The sequence below is a fragment of the Felis catus genome, chromosome A1, assembly GCF_018350175.1.
Source record: "Felis catus isolate Fca126 chromosome A1, F.catus_Fca126_mat1.0, whole genome shotgun sequence".
In the NCBI taxonomy this organism is placed as follows: Eukaryota; Metazoa; Chordata; class Mammalia; order Carnivora; family Felidae; genus Felis; species Felis catus.
Window position 1 is genome coordinate 115,720,466 of NC_058368.1, and position 15,609 is coordinate 115,736,074.

General features: G+C 52.5%; 1 protein-coding gene across 7 annotated transcripts in view; it reads left to right on the forward strand.

The window, feature by feature from the left end:
* Window positions 1–4,314: 4,314 nt before the first annotated feature.
* PSD2 (pleckstrin and Sec7 domain containing 2) overlaps window positions 4,315–15,609 on the forward strand; it is a 56,571-nt gene continuing 45,276 nt past the window's right edge. Inside the window, exons 1-3 of one of the 7 annotated variants that reach the window (XM_045059883.1) lie at window positions 4,315–4,533; window positions 4,675–4,743; window positions 11,511–11,662. The gene's annotated coding sequence lies outside the window, so the exon portion shown is untranslated. Of the gene's footprint in view, window positions 4,534–4,674; window positions 4,744–4,888; window positions 9,403–11,484; window positions 11,663–14,669; window positions 14,812–15,609 lie in introns of those variants that run through there. The other 6 variants (XM_045059880.1, XM_045059878.1, XM_045059886.1 and 3 more) reach the window with 6 other exon arrangements.

Sequence of the window (15,609 nt, forward strand, 5' to 3'; positions counted from 1 at the left end):
TTTATTTATTTTTGAGACAGAGAGAGACAGAGCATGAACGGGGGAGGGTCAGAGAGAGGGAGACACAGAATTGGAAGCAGGCTCCAGGCTCTGAGCCATCAGCTCAGAGCCCGACGCGGGGCTCGAACTCACGGACCGCGAGATCGTGACCTGAGCCGAAGTCGGCCGCCCAACCGACTGAGCCACCCACGCGCCCCACTGACATTGTGATTTTAACCATTCACTCTGTTGCCCCTTTCTAACTTCTGATGTCATCTCCCTCCATCTCCCAGTTTCTGCAAACATACTGAGCATGCCTCTAGGTCTTCATCAAAATTTTTGGTTAAAAGACAAAAGCGAAAGCAAGAAACTTATGGACCAGGTAAGTCCAGGGCCAAGGTCAGAGCTTGGTGACATGCTTCGAAAGATCTCCTTTTGCGCTTGCCTTATTTGACTTGTCCATAATCTTTGATGGTGGTTACTCATCCACCATCCAGGCTTGGATCCAGGCTTGGCTTTCCACCGGTCTCAGGACAGTCTTCATCAAATACGTCTCTGGAATCCCCATTTCAAATCAGTCCCCAGATACCTGTTCAGGGGCACTAGGAACAAAGGGAAAAAAGGTGGGGCTGGGGTAGCTCTTATTTGAGCCCATGTGGGCACCCAGTGGCCCTTCATAGCCTCCAGGTCTTGGCCCAGTGGCTAGCAGATAGCAGGTGCTCAACAAATTCTTTTGGATTATTTTTTTGAAGGCTGCCTTATTTTTAATTGTGGTAAAATATACGTAACATAAAAGTCAACAATTTTAACCATTTTTAAGTGTGCAGTTCGGTGGTATTAGGTATGTCACAAATGTTGTGCAACCCTTACCACTATTTCTAGAACTTTATCATCATCCCAACAAAAATTCTAGTAGAAAATAACTCTCCGTTCGCTCCAACTCCCGGTAACCGCTAGTATACTTTATGCTTCTATGAATTGACCTATTCTAGATATTTATTTTAAGCGGAAACATAATATTTGTCCTTTGGTGTCTGACTTCTTTCACTTAACATAATGTTTTCAAGGTTCATCCGTGTTGTAGCATGTGTCAGAATTTCCTTATTTTTTTGTTTTTTTTTTTTTTTGAACCTTTTTCTTTTTTTCAATGTTTATTTTATTTTTGAAAGAGAGAGAGCATGAGCAGGGGAGGGGCAGAGAACAAAGGGGGCAGAGGATCCAGAGCGGGCTCTGTGCTGACAGCAATGAGCCCCATGTGGGGCTCAAACTCTCCAACTGTGAGATCATGACCTGAGCCGAAGTCGGACACTCAACCGACTGAGCCAGCTGCTCCTGAATTTCCTTCCTTTTTAAGACTGATACTATTCCATTGTATGTATACACCACACTTTGTTTATCCATTCATCTGTCCGTGGACACTTAAGTTGTTTCCACTTTTTGGCTACTGTGACTTAATGCTGCTTTGCAACTTGTTGTTATTTCATAATCCCTTTGTAATCCGGTTTTCCCAACCCTTCTCATTCAGATGGCTGTTGTAAAGGCCCCTGTGACTTTCATGTTGCTAAATTCAATGGTCACCCTTCAGTCTTCACCTCTCTTGATCCATCAGGAGCACTGGACTTGATCCATCTCCTTCCTCCTTGGTATTATTTCTTCCTTGGGCTTATAGGATCCCTCATTCTCTGGCTTCCCCTCTGCCTCTAGATGCTCCTCCTCTTCAGCATCCCGTCTTGTTTCTCTCCTTCCTCCTCCCCTACCTCTGAATGTGGGAGGATCTCAGGGCTCCATTCTTGGTCCTCTGACACATGTGCCCCCACTCCTGGGCGGCCTCATCACTTTTCCTGAATGTACCCCATAGCCCAGACCTTTCTCACGTCTATCTGCCTACCTGACATCTCCACTTAGGTGGCCACTTGATATGTCAGGCTCCACCCATCCAAAACTGAACACTTGTTTTCCTCTTCAGACATGGTCTGCCCCACTTCCCCACTTTAGTTCCTGGCAATTCTGTCCTTCCCATTGTTCAGGCCCTCCAGTTTTGCTTCACTCTTGACATCTCTTTCTCTTAAACCCCACACCCAATATCTCAACTCATCTTATTGGCTTTACCTTCAAAATACAGCTAGAATCTGGTTCTTTTCCCCCAGCTCTACTGCTACCCCCAGGGTTCTGGAATTCAGCAGTAATCCCCTAACTGGTCTTCAGGCTCAGCCCTGACCCCTCCAGTCTGTCCCCATACAGCAGCCAAAGGGATCCTTTAAAAATACAAGTCAATGGGACATCTGGGTGGCTCAGTCCATTGAGCATCCGACACTTGGTTTCAGCTCAGCTCATGGTCTCACGGCTCATGGGATTGAGCCCTGCGTCGGGTTCCGTACTGACAGTGCAGAGCCTGCTTGGGATTCTCTTTCCCTCTCTCTCTGCCCCTTCCCTGCTGGTGTGCACTCTCTCTTTCTCAAAATAAAAATAAATAAACACTAAAAAAAAAAAAAAAAAAAAAAAAAAAAAAGGAAAAATTCCAGTCAAATAAGGTCAGTTCTTTGTCCCAGAGTTTGGGTGGTTCCTCATGCCTGTAAGAGTCAAAGCCATAGCCCTTATGTAGCCTACAAGGCTCTACATCTTTGGGCCCCCACCTCATGCCCTACACTCTCTTGCTCCCTTTGCTCCTTGCTGTTCCAAGAATATGCCAGGCACACTCCCAGCTCAGAGTCTTTGTGCTGACTGTTCCTGGTCCTTGGATTGCCCCCACCCCGCCCACATATCTACATGACAAATTCCTTTACCCTTTTCTCATCTTTGTTCAAATTCACTTTCTCAAAGTCTTTCAGTATCATTCTATTTAAAGTTGCAATAGCTGTCACCCCATCCACCCTCCTTATCCCCTTTATGCTTCCCTATTTCCTCTTGGAGTACTTGTCACTGTCTTCTTATAAATTTTACTTATTTATTGTGTTTATTATTTCTTTTCTCCTCTCGCCCCCACTAGAAAGGATTCAGAAGGTCATGGATTTTCCTCTTTTATTTACTGATATCGTTCACTCAGAAGAGTGCTTGGTGCATGTAGGGCCTCAATAAAAATTTGTTGAAAGAGTGAGTGAAGAACGCAAGTGCGATAATTTGGGAAGAGATCTGGAATCTAAAAATGGGTTGGAGTCGAGAAAAGGTGGGCTTCTGGCCAGGTGTCGCGGACATTAGCGCTGTTTGCCGTGCAGCAGTGATCCCCTTGCTCCTGATAACTCTCGCCTTGTTTGCCTTTGGGACATAGCTGCTCCCGCCACCAATCCATAAGGATTACCCGGGGTGGCTCCACCCCTTGAGACTTTTGCTTATATTGTTGGGATAGGGAAGGCTTCTTCCCTCAAAGCTAGACACAAGCTCAGAGCTGCCTTGCCCGTTTTGTTACGTTGTTGAAAAAGACTGCTGGGAGATGAAGCCAACACACAGGGATACTGGGCTGCAGGTGTGGAGAAAGATATGTGGAAGACTAGACGCAATACTGCTTGCAGCTGGCTCTACTCCTGGACTCCTCGTTTACACGAGCCTCTTTTCATGAAAGCTGGTTTCTGTCCTTTGCAATCACTTAACACCGTACCTGCCCGGGCTCGTGAATTGGGAAGTGAGGAAGGTCTGAGGCGGGTCTGCAGCGTGTGGGAGGTGGACGGTGGTCCCAGTGGCAGTCTCAAGTGAGAGGGGCTGAGCATACAGATGGCATTCAGTTATTAGTGCTGAATGGAGGGAACTAGGGAACAGATTTGCCACAGCCCCGCCCTAGAGGAGCTCTCTGTCAGGGGAGAAAGGCATGGACCCTAACTGGGGCAAGACAGACTGAGAGATCCTGTTAGATATACCAGCTGCAAGCTAGGTTGACGTGGATTGTGCCTAAGGTTGGGTGGGAAGCGGGAAGGGGAAGATCTTCCCTACAGAGCTAATTCCTGACTGGCTACTTCTCCCCCAGCCCCCAGTACATGTGAAAGAGCCCGGTTAAAATACACACTAGGGCTTTGCCATTTATTAGAGGTGTGTTCAAGGGTAGGCCACTTAACTTTCCTAGCTTCAGTGTCCTCATAGGTAAAATGGAATGAATGCTGTCCACCTCGTAGGGTTTCCGTGTGGATGAAATGAGATAGTGTGTGAAATGAGATAATGCCGAGAATTTAGGATGAACCCGGTTCACAGAACACTCTTAATAAAAATCAGCTGCTAGGATTATCATCCGAGGTCTTTCCTGGCTAGCGATTGTGCCTGGTGGTGCAGGTGCAGTTCTTGTAGACACCAGCAGGTGACGCCCTGACCCCAAAAGAGCCCATTCTTCGACAGACTACTTTAAGAAGGGCTCCGGAAGGGGTTGGGCAGGGCGGCCTCTCGGATCTCCGCCAGTTAGACTCCTGCCTTCCCGGCTGTGGTGGGGAGAGGTAGCTGCGTTCCCCTCAGTTCCAAGAGCGGGCCTGGGTCACCATGGGATAGTGGAGCCTCAGTTTTCCATCCGTATTTTGGAAGAGCATGGGCTTCGGAGACTGCCTGGGTCAAGTTGAGGAAATACTCAGGTTGGATCAGGTAAAGGACTGCCAGAAGGAGCGAGCATCCCGTCACGGAGGCTGGTTAGAGAGGGCCTGAGGCTGGCCCTCGGGGCACGGCTGGTGTTGAGGCAGGGGGATGACCCATATGACCTCTGTTTTCTTCCTTTCTGGATGAGAGATGGAGAGCGGGGCTGCCCGCCACGGCTGACCCAGGACCGTGCCTGACCTGGTGACGCGGGACGCTCTGGTAATTCTGTATTTGGCCAGCAGAGGGAAGCAGAGAGCCTCCTGGGCTTCGCGAGGCGTCCCTGCCAGCCTTGGAGCTCGCTCGCCCTCCCGGGAACTTGCTGCTCCAGGCCTCCTGGGGCAGGAGTCCGCGTATTCCGAGTCTCTCAGCTCTCTCAGCGTGCCCTCCTCTTGAGGGCGGGGAGCGGGAATGGGGAGAGGAACGCGTGGGATGAGGGGAGGGTCAGCTTCAACACGAATTGAGTGCCTCCTCTAGCAGAGCCGCATCTTCCCTGGGCCTCAGTAACTGGGATGGGATCTGGCCGCAACTCTACTCCTAGGTGCTCCGACTTCCTGGTGTTATCTCTCCAAGGATAAGGATTTGGGGGCAGAAGGGGAGCCTCTCTCTAACCCTCATAACCCAGGCCTGGAGGGTCAGCTGCACCTCCGGAAGCAGGGGAGTGCCCACCCCATGGCACTCTGGCCAGTTCCCGGCATCCTCCTGGACAGGCTCCCAGAGGCCCACAAAGGCCTTCAGACAAAGTTCTGGGCCAGGCTTTGCCTGTGCCCTGGGCCCACAGCCCTCTGGCTCTAAGGCACTGCAAGTCCCTGGCACTTCTCATGGGGTTTTGTCCACTAGCCCTGGACCAGTGCTGGCAGGGCCCTGTGCTGGGGGGTGGGGGTAGGACAGGCAACTCTCAGAGCTGCGCAGTCTCCCTTCTTTCCCTCCTGCCCGTGGCCTTGCTCTCCTCCAGGACACCTTCCCCCACATCATGCCTGCTCAGGCTATGTCTTTTCCCCACTTGTCCTTCTCTTGGCTGCAAGTCGAAATCTTTGCCATCCTCAGGTCCTGCTTATATCCTACCGCTCATTTCTTCATCCACCCGTTTATTCAACAAGTATTTATTGAGCTCCTGCAATGCTCCAGGCCCTTGCTAGATGCTGGGGATCCAGCAATAACAAGACATAGTTCCTGTCCTTTTTGGAGTTCATAGTCCAGGGAGAGAGTAGGTAGGAGACTAGTAAAACTCATACCTAAAACTGGATTCCATTGTGTGATAATTGGCGTGAAGCAGATAAGCTGCCAGCTTCGGGAAGCTCTACCTACAGAGGTGTTTCCCCTGGAAAGTCATCTGATAGGTTGTGAGCTGTGGAGGGAGGGTTTTGGTTTGGCCCTGCTCCTCCTCCTCCCAGGGCCAGGCTCACAGGCATACAGTAGGTGCTCAGTAAATGTTGGTTGTACACATGGATGAATCATCATTCTCATGGCCAGGGGCTGTCCAGTGAGAATGGCATTTCCTCCCGACATAAGAGTCATAGGTAGTGCTGGGGATCGTACAGATAAGACCCTGAGGTTCCAAGGATTGCATCCTAGGCCTCTGTGGCTTCCTGCCTCGCTCCTCACCACACAGCGTCCCTACCTCGGGCTCTGTCAGAGTCCCATGGCCCATGCATGGGTTTGTCTGTGACCTCTCATTCATCCATTCTTTGGCTCTATCACCTTTTGGGTGCCCACTGTACCCTGGCCCTGGGCTCTGGAGGAAGTGGGGACCTAGAGAAGAGAGGGTCCTTGCTGTCCTGGACCATCCAGTCCAGACAGTAATGGCGCAGCGCAGTGCATGCTGTGATAGGGGAAGATGATGGTGCTTTGTGAGCCTGGAGGGCTGTTTGCTCAGTCTGGGGGCACCTCCTCAAAGAGGCCTCCTCTGGTCATCTGGCTGAAGGAGCTCCCATTTCCAGCTGGGTGCTTTTACAGCCCCATTTTTTTCCCCCGGAGTACTTTTTAGTATCTGCAGTTACCTTCTTTCTTTATCTGTTAGTGTTTTCATTATCTGAGCGCTTTACTGAGTGCCTGCTATGTGTCAGGCAATGTTCTAGGCCCTGGGCCTATAGACGTGAAAGAACAAATTTCCTTCTCTCTTGGAGCTTATGGTCTAGTGATGATAGTGGTGGTAGGAAGACAGACAATAACCAGAATAAATAGGCAGGCATGTAGTATATAAATACATGTTATGGAGGAAAAGCAAGCAGGCAAAGGGGAGACTGTTAGTATTTTAGGCAGATGGCTAAAGGGGGTGAGGGGTGTTTTAAGCAGAGGGAATAGCAAGTGCAAAGGCCCTGAAGTGGGAATGTGCCTAGTGTGTTAGAGGATCAATGAGGAGGCCACTGTGGCTGGAGAGGAGTGAGGTCGGAGAGGAGTGAGGTCAGACAGGTGGGAGGGCCCAGATCATGTAGGACCTTGTAGCCTTTGTAGAGCTCTGCTTTAACTCTTAGGGACATGAGAGCCATTGGAAGCTTTTGAGCAGAGGAGTCACATGATCTGGCTTACGTTTAACAGGATCTCTTTGGCTGCTGTGTCGGAAATGTTGGTAGTGGGGTTGGGTGCAAGTGGGGGGACCAGTTAGGAGGCTACGGTAACAATCCAGGTGAGAGGCGATTGTGACTGCAGCCAGGTGGTGGCAATGGAGCTGAGGAGCAGTGGCCAATTTGAGACATAGTTTGAAAGTAGATCCCACGGGGTTTGTTGAGGTATTGCATGTAGCGGGGGAGAGAGAGACAAGGACAATGCCTGGGTTTGGGCCTGAGCTGATGGCAGGAAGGTGGTGGCATCTACTGTGGTGAGGAAGAGGTCAGTTCCCGTTGTGATCACTCGGAGCTGCTCTTTGTACATCGTGGTGGAGCCCTCAGGTCAGCCGTTGGGTATGAGGGTCTGACCTGAGCCAGAAGAGGTTTGGGATAGAGAATCACACAGGATGATCCTTGGGGTTTAGATGGGCTTTGAAGCCAGGTGGGTGCACCACGGAGGAGGGAGGTGGAAAAGAAGACGGATGACTGAGGTATTTGGGAGTCAGGGGGTGGAGGAGGAACAAAGAAGGGCGAGAAGGTAGAGCCAGGGATATGGGAAAGCGGTATGAGTCCTGGAAGTCAATGGGAGGAACTATTTCAAGGAGGAGGGGTGATCAAGTGTTGTCAAATGCTGCCAATGAGTTAAGATGAGGTGTGAGCATTGACTTCTGGATTTGACATCATAGTAGTCACTAAGGATCAGGCCCCAGTCTGTCTAGTCCATTTGTACAAATATGAGAAAGAGGCCCCTCTAGGCGGACCTGGTGTGCGGGCACACAGAAGGGAGTCACCTCGGTATAAAGGAAAAGGTATCTGTCCCCAGCCTGATGTAGTCTTGTACCAGGCACAGCATGGTGAGAAGACAGAAATTTGGATTTCAGCTCCTTCTCCATGCCTTGCGCCTTTGTGCAGTGCCCAGCCTGTACACCTGTACTCAGCAGCTGTGTTGGTGACCTGGATGAGCAGTATCAGTGGAATGAGTGTGGATGAGGGGATGAGAGTCAGATTGGAGTGAGTTCAAGAGAGAAGGAGAGAGAAATTGGAGAGCATGGACAACTTCTTCAAGGAGCTTTGCTGTATTGGGGAAAAAGAAATAGCACCGTAGCTGGAGGGGCTGGAGGGTTGAGAGAAATTAGCCAAGAGAGAGTGAGTGAAGAGAAGGCATCCTAGGCACAAGACCAGCATAAGCAAAGTGAGGTTATTAGAAATGGTTGTGTTACGTCAGGGTGGATGAGTCCTAGAACATCACATTTGAGGGGAGAGGTGTCAGGAGAGGACACCGGACAGGTGGGCTGGGGCCTTTGTCTTTGAGGCAGAGGGGCAAGGGCAGGGTTGGCTAGGTGCACAGTAGGCGCTCACTGAGTATTGCAGGATTGGCCTGGGGAATCCCTACCCAGCCTCTCACCCCCTGGCCTCAATCCACTAGCTGGAAGATGGGTGTTTCAGGTGTTCTCTAGGCCAAGCATCCTCTGGATCATATCCCCTTCCTCCGGGTGGTAGGTCTCAGGTTCTGGCCTCTTCTTCTCCCTGGATGCCCCACTCTGCTCAGGCTGAAGAAGAGGAGGAGGCCCTGCCTGGGTCTAGGGAGGCAGGAGGTCAGGTAGAGGCCTCACCGTGGCAGAGGCGGTGGTGGGCTAAGTGGATTGGGAACTAGGCCCCTTCCTCCTGTCCAGCCTCCAGCACCTGCCTTCCTGAGACTCACCTTCAGGGGGCTGGGGGGAGGTGGGAAGGAGGATGGAGTCGACACTTGGAGGAAGGGGGAGAAGCTGCTGATCCTTTTTTCCCCGGAGGGATACTGAGGAATGTATTGCATTTTGGCTGCTGGGAGGGAAGACGCTGACCCTGTTCTCTTTTAAGAGGCAAAAGTAGCTACAAGAAATAATAACAATAACCCTCTCTCCTGTGTCCAGGGCACCCAAAGCACTCTCTCACACAGAGGCCATCTGTGGCCTTGTGACAGCTCTTTGAGCTAGTTCCACTTTACATGGGAAAGTGAGATTCAGGGAGGGGTTATAGCTCTCATGGTCACACAGCCAGGAAACAGCAGCGGTCAGGTTAGAGCCCAGGTCTCTGGCCCTGGCCCACTCATGCCCACCGCAACGGGCTCCCGCAGCTGCCAATGATGGGGAGCAGACCCAGGCCGGGGACTAGGTTTGTGTGCCAGATTAAGTGGAGAGACAGCTGTATCTCCCTCTGGGCTCCCTCCATTCTTGCCTTCCATGTATATTTATTAGGTGTGCTAGGTACTGAACATACACTGTGAAGAAGAAGACCTTGCCTTCAGGGGGATCACAATCCATCTAGGTGGACAGAGAGTGAATAATCCATTCCATGAGTAAGTCACTCATTACATCTGGAGTAACTACAGCCTGTTGGGTGCTTCTGTGCTCCAGGTCTTGGGTGGGTGGGCACTGAGCATACCGGCTCCTTTTATCCCCATTCCAGCCACACAAGACAGGGGCTACTACCGTCCTTATTGGGTAGTTGAGGAAGTGGAAGGTCAGAGGGGTTGTTGAGATGTGACTTGAGCTCATGGGTTCTGAACATGGGGAATATGGAGGCAAAGCCCTGTCACCTCTTTTTCACCCCACAGCTCCTGTTGGTTGTCGCCCATCCTTACCTACAGGTAGCAGATGGCAGTAGATTAGAGGGCAGGACAGCAGGGAAGCCATGTTCCCTCTGTGCCTTCGAAGAAGATCCTGGGCACTTGGAGTAGAGTGGCCCCCTTGTTTCTAGGCTCTGTGGGAATCTCCTAGGGTTTGACGGGCAGTAAGGGGGTGTGGCCTGAGAGCCTTCTCAATTGCCCAGCTGTGTCTCTAGGATCTGACCTCCTGGGACCTTAAGCAAGTGGCTAGTGCTTTGGGGGCCTCAGTTTTCTCATCTGTAAAATGGTTTGTAGGCTTGTTCTGAGAATTAAATATAACACATGGAAAACATTTAATGTGGACTTTGGCACATGGTAGATATACGGTTCATAACGGAAGTGTCCCCATGGTTGATGAAACCCCAGCTCCATCTGTGGCCCAGCTTGAAGACGGAGGAGACTCATCACAACTCAGACCCTGCATCTCCCATTATTGCCACTCTGCACAGCTTAGATACCCCTCATAGATCAGCAAATCTCATGTCTCTCACCCTCTGCTCCCTAAGAAGAGAGCCCCTAAATGTGTGTGTGTGTGTATAGGTGGAAGGAAGATCAGAGAAAGCTTCTTGGAGGAAGGGGCATTTAAGAAGGGATTTGAGGACTGAGTAGGAGTTCATTGAGCACAGCATGCTCAAGGCCTGCTCAGGCAGAGTGTGGAACACCTGCAAAGGTCTGGAGGTGTGGAGCAGCTGAGTTCAGTGAACAGCCCCTGGGGACTGGAGTGGAAAGAAAGTTGTGGGAAGTGGCCTTTTGCAGTAGGGCTGACTCTAACCTGATCTCTGTTTTTAGTGGGACTGGGCTTGCTCACCCTCCCCTGCTCCCCCCAGTTTCTGGTCTCTCTAGATTCCTATGGGTGGGGCCCTTTACTACTTATCTCAGTGGTGGAATCTTGCCCTGCAGAAGCCTCACCGCTAGGAAGTTCTTCTTGGTGTCTAGCCCAGGTGCATTACTGACACGCTTCTTTAGCGCTGGGGTCCTGGGGAGGAGCTCTTTAAGCTGTTGACTAGCATGGGGGGTGGGGGGGACTGTGGGGCAAGTCCCTTGGGACCCCCCTCCTCCTGACCTCTTGCTGGGAGTCCACATTCTTGATTGGACCCACCTTTCCCCTCTACCTCCCTCAGGGTTTCTCCCCTTTGTCTCATCTTCTGTCCTAAGCCCCCCTACTCTCCCCATATCCCAGGTCTGTCTGTCCCTCTGTCTCGGTAGGTAGGTAGGTAGGTAGGTAGGACAGGCTCAGTTTACCCATCTCTGAGATGGTCCACCTTGTCTCCTGTCCAGGTAGGGTCTCTCTGGGCTTGTGTGTGGGGGGCGGAGGGCAAAGATCAGAGGACCAGACCTCAGAAGCAGGGCAAGGATCTGTTCCCTCCTTCACCTGGAGGAGGGCTGAGCCCATCCTGCGGACTCAGGGTTTGGGTCTGAGGCTGAGGGTCTTGCAGCGGGGGCGGTGGCTGAGTCTGACCTGGGGTTGGAGGACAGCTGGGGCCCAGCTGGGCAAGGTGGGGGGGGGGCGGAACCTCGCAGCGCTCCCCTTCCCCCCTTTCTTAAAGGGCCGGCGCGGGGCTGAGCGGGAAGAGGCCAGCTGCACCATCCCAGGCTGGGTCTGGGCACACAGTGGGGACCTGGGAGTTGGAGGCGTGGCGGGCGGGCCAGCCCCAGTGGCTGCTGTCGCCTCCAGCTCCGCTCCCGCCCGCCTGCAGTCCCCCCGCCCTTCCCCGCCCTTCCCGCTCCTCCCTCCCTCCCTCCCTCCTTCTCTCTTTCCTTCCCTCCCTCCAGCCGTCCGTCCCCTCATCTCTGCTCAGCTTCTCCACAGCCTTGGCTCTGACACCTGAAGGGACAGAAGCGGGCACGGGGAGTCCCGACAGGCGGTTGTGGAGTGGGACGGTCAGTCAAGCAGAGGCCTCCGCATGGCCCCGCCGTGAGAGCCTGGACCCAGCGACTGGGACCCGGAGCGGTGAGTGGGGCCGCGGGGCCACTTGGTCCCAGGGCCCTCGTTCCGGGACCCCGCCCCTCCCCAAGTCGGATTGGGGGCTAGTGGGGGATGCTGGGGGGGAACGCACTATGGGTGGCGGGCACCGCCCTCCGCCCTCCGCCCTCCATGCCCGCCCGGGTCTGCTTAACAAAGCTACATTTTGAGATCAATTCCGTGGCGGCTGGAGCATCCGAAGGATACGGTTGTCATGGAGATGGGGCCGTGAGAGGAAAGCCCGGGGATGGCCGGGTCTGGGCCGGGGAATGGGGGCGCCACTAGAGAACCCCAGGCCAGCCTGCAGGGCCAGTCAGGACCAGCCGGCCCAGTTGCCTTCTGGGCTCTGCCTCCTGATCCCCCCCTTTTGTATAATCTAAGATACACGTGTGCATTGATGGGGTGCCAGTGGCAGCTTGGTGGCAGGAGACCCAGGGTGTTGGGTGGTTGCCGGGGCCTGCTGGCAGCTACCTTTACCATCGAGCAGCTTTGAGGATTTATTTCTGTTTCCAGTTTCCTAACTTTGACAGCCTGGCTTGGCGGCCAGGCCTTCTCAGCTCTGGACTCTGCTGCTGTAACAGGGGCTTACATGGGGGCGTGGCAGGCAGCGGGCAAGGCTGAGAAGGCACATAATGGCCGTGGCAGCCGCAGGGAGGGAGGGGTCCTTAGAGCCTGCTGCTGGGGCTGGGGTGGGGCAGGGAATCCAGATGTGGGGACCACCCTGCCCAGATGGCTCCCTCCTAAGAGGAGGTATTCTGACTCTTGCTGTCCCTGGAGGATCTGAGGACTCCCTGAATGAGAACTGGAGACATTGTCTCCACACAGGCTCAGGGGGCCATTGCCCCAGCCTACCCCTTTGTCTTGGGGCCATCTTGGGGGGGGGTGATGGAAGAGAACTGGGGACAGAAGCACCAGCCACAATGGGAGTGGGTCTGAGATTTCTGGCAGGTTCAGGATAAGTCAGGCTGAGCTTGATGGGTGGGTGAATGGGGGGGGGGCAGAGAGCAGGGAGAGAACTCAGGGTTTGGCCAGAGCAGATGGGCAGCCTGGGAGGCATTTGAACTTTCCTAGGCTCCCAGCTCCTTCTTCCAGACTCTGGAAACAAGAGCTACTTAATGGAGGGTTCTCAGGCAGCTTGAGGGAGAGTGGGTAAGGGGCATTGTGACTACCTCCAAGCCCAACCCCTAACCCTGGGCAAATACAGTCATTCTTCCACCCCTTTCCCTGCGAAGTTAGGAGCCCTACCTGCCAGGGAAATTCTGTGACCTGGGATCTCTGAATCAGTAAAATGGGCCAGCTGCCCTCTGGAGGAGAGACCTGCTCACCCAAGAGACCCCCCCCCCCATCCCCCATGGCAAAATACGTTGACAGGACAGAGAGGGAGGGCTCTGAGGGGGACATTACCTCACCAAGCTTCGGTATATTGAGCACTACCACTGGCTAAGTACTCTCATACACACAACCACCTTTAGAGGATTATACTATTACTCCCACTTTGTGGGGGTGGATACGGATGCTCAGGGAAAAGTTGCTTGTTCAAAGGCACTTAGTAAGTGGCAGGATCAGGATTTGTACCTGGGCAGAACTGTCTGCTGCTTGGACCTATGTCCCCAGTCTCATTCTCTTCTTCCCTGAAATGCAAGTCAGGAGGGAGACTGCAGGAGACTGCATGCCTTTCCATCTGGAGCAAGGGAATGACCTTGGGGGAAACTGAGGCACTAAGCTAGGGTCTTCTAGAGACATGGGATCGAGGCATTCCCATTCAGGACATTTGCTTGCAGGAAAATGACACTGCCTCTCGTGACAGAAGATGTTCTAGGCATCCTTTGCCAGATGGTCTTTTCCAGGAAAATCTGTTTTGAGCGGCATCTTATGTCTGGGGCTCCATATTTAGCCTGGCTCCTCACACAGGAGGATACACTCAGACTGTCACCCTTTGAGGGGTGTTTGAGGGGGGGAGGAGTGGTGAGCCTGGGCCAGCCCTGGCTTCTTGGCACAGGTCAGGCAGAGGTGGGGCAGGACTGCCTTGCTGGTCTCCCTGGGACCTGGCTGTTTTCTGCAGAGCCCCTTGTCCTTCTAAGGGAGTTTGCTCACAGGTAGGTCTTCCTTGGGGTCTGATCCCTTTTAGGTGTGAGCCATTCCAGAGCTGTGCCTGCCTGGCCCCAATGGGCTCTAGCGTCTAGCTTGTGGCCTGTCGCTGTGCCATACTGCCTCTCTGACTCCTGCCCAGGCAGGCGGGGCCCTGAGCTTCCCTCTTGGCAATGTCTCCCTTGCCTCCTTTCCTTCCCCCCTAACTTTTTGTCTTGTCACACCTGGTAGTACAATGAATACCCACCTATACACCCTTCACCTGGAAATCTAGAGACCTAGATTTGCCAGCTGTGGATGTTTTACCCACATTTGTTTTCCTCTGTCTCTGAACCCTTTGGAAGTAAGTTGCAGACATCATAGCACTTCACCTCTGAATAATTCAGCATGAGTTTCCTGAGACGAGGACATTTTTCTACATAATGACTATATATTGCCATACTCAAGAAGTTTCACGATGATACAATTTAACCTAATATGTAATCTATATTCAAATTTCTCCAGTTGTACCAGTAATATCCTTTATAGCTGTTTTAAAAGCAAGTTTTGATCAAGGATCATACTGTTGCATTTAGTTACATATCTTTAGTCTCCTTTAATCTGTAACAATAGCCCTTTTTTTTTTTTTAAGTCTTTTATAACATTGTCAATTTTAAAGAGCCGGGGTCAGTCTTCCTGTAGAATGTTCTACATTCTGAATTTGTTTCATGGCTTGCTCATGAGTAGATTCACGTTAAACATTTTTTTGGCAAGAATATCCCATAGGTGATGTTTGCTTCCTTCTCATTGCTTCTCATCAGGAGGCAGATGCCATCAGCTTGTCCTGTAATAGGTGATCATTTAAGTTAGGTCACTTGGCTAAGGAGTCCCTCTGTTTTACTCTGTTCCTCTCTTTTTCCACTTCCAGAAGCTTCATCCACCTGGTCATCCATGCATCAGGTCAGCAAAACTGACCGAGCCAGTACTTCAAACCACATACTGGAGAAGGGTGATTCAGCAGACACTGATGAGGTCTTCAAGGAACTCTCAACCTCAGGGGTGGTGTGGGGGTGAGCCACGACTGGGGCAGAAAGTAGTGTGGGGGCACAAGTGGGGGAGCAGCGATGGAGGGGGGCAAGACAAGAAGAAAAGGGGTGGGGCCAGGAATGTGGGCTGATAAGCAGGCCCTTTCTCCAAGGACACAGGGAGCCACCAAAGGCTTTTGAGAGGGGAGTAATGGGGGCAGATGTGTGTGTTGGAAAAGATGTGCTGAGGAAGATGGAAGGGGATTGGCAGGGCCAGAATGTTGGACAAGGGATTGGTCATGCTGCCAGTGATGTGACCCGGTGCAAGATGCCAGGCAATGGATTTGGGACCGCCGCATGTGGCAGCCACAGGGCATGCACGGTGGGAATGGAGTTGGTGGGGTGGTGGCCTTGTGGGACCGGGATCTGGCAGATGGGAGGTGGAGAGAAGGAAAGGAGACATGGAGGAGGCAGACTGGATAGACGCTGGCATCAGGCTAGAGGTGGGGAGAGCGGTCTTGAGCTGGCCTGGGAAGGGTGATGGAGAATGCAGTTTTGAGTGTGTGAGGTCCACGTTACTTTCCAGGTGAGAGGAACGGTGTGTGGGAAGCTCATTTTTCAGGTGTTGGTGGCTACCTGTGGCTACCCTCTCAGACGGTCTTTTGGAATGAGGGCAGAGAGAAGGCTCTTCATGACTCAAAGTAGGGAACGGGTGGTGGACTTTCTGGCACCAGCAGGGGAAGGAGTTTGAGCAGGGGCCACTATAAAACTGAGGACAGTCCGTCCTTTGCAGACCCCCAACACCCTTACCTCATTTTGCTTCTTCATGCTTGCTTGGCCAAA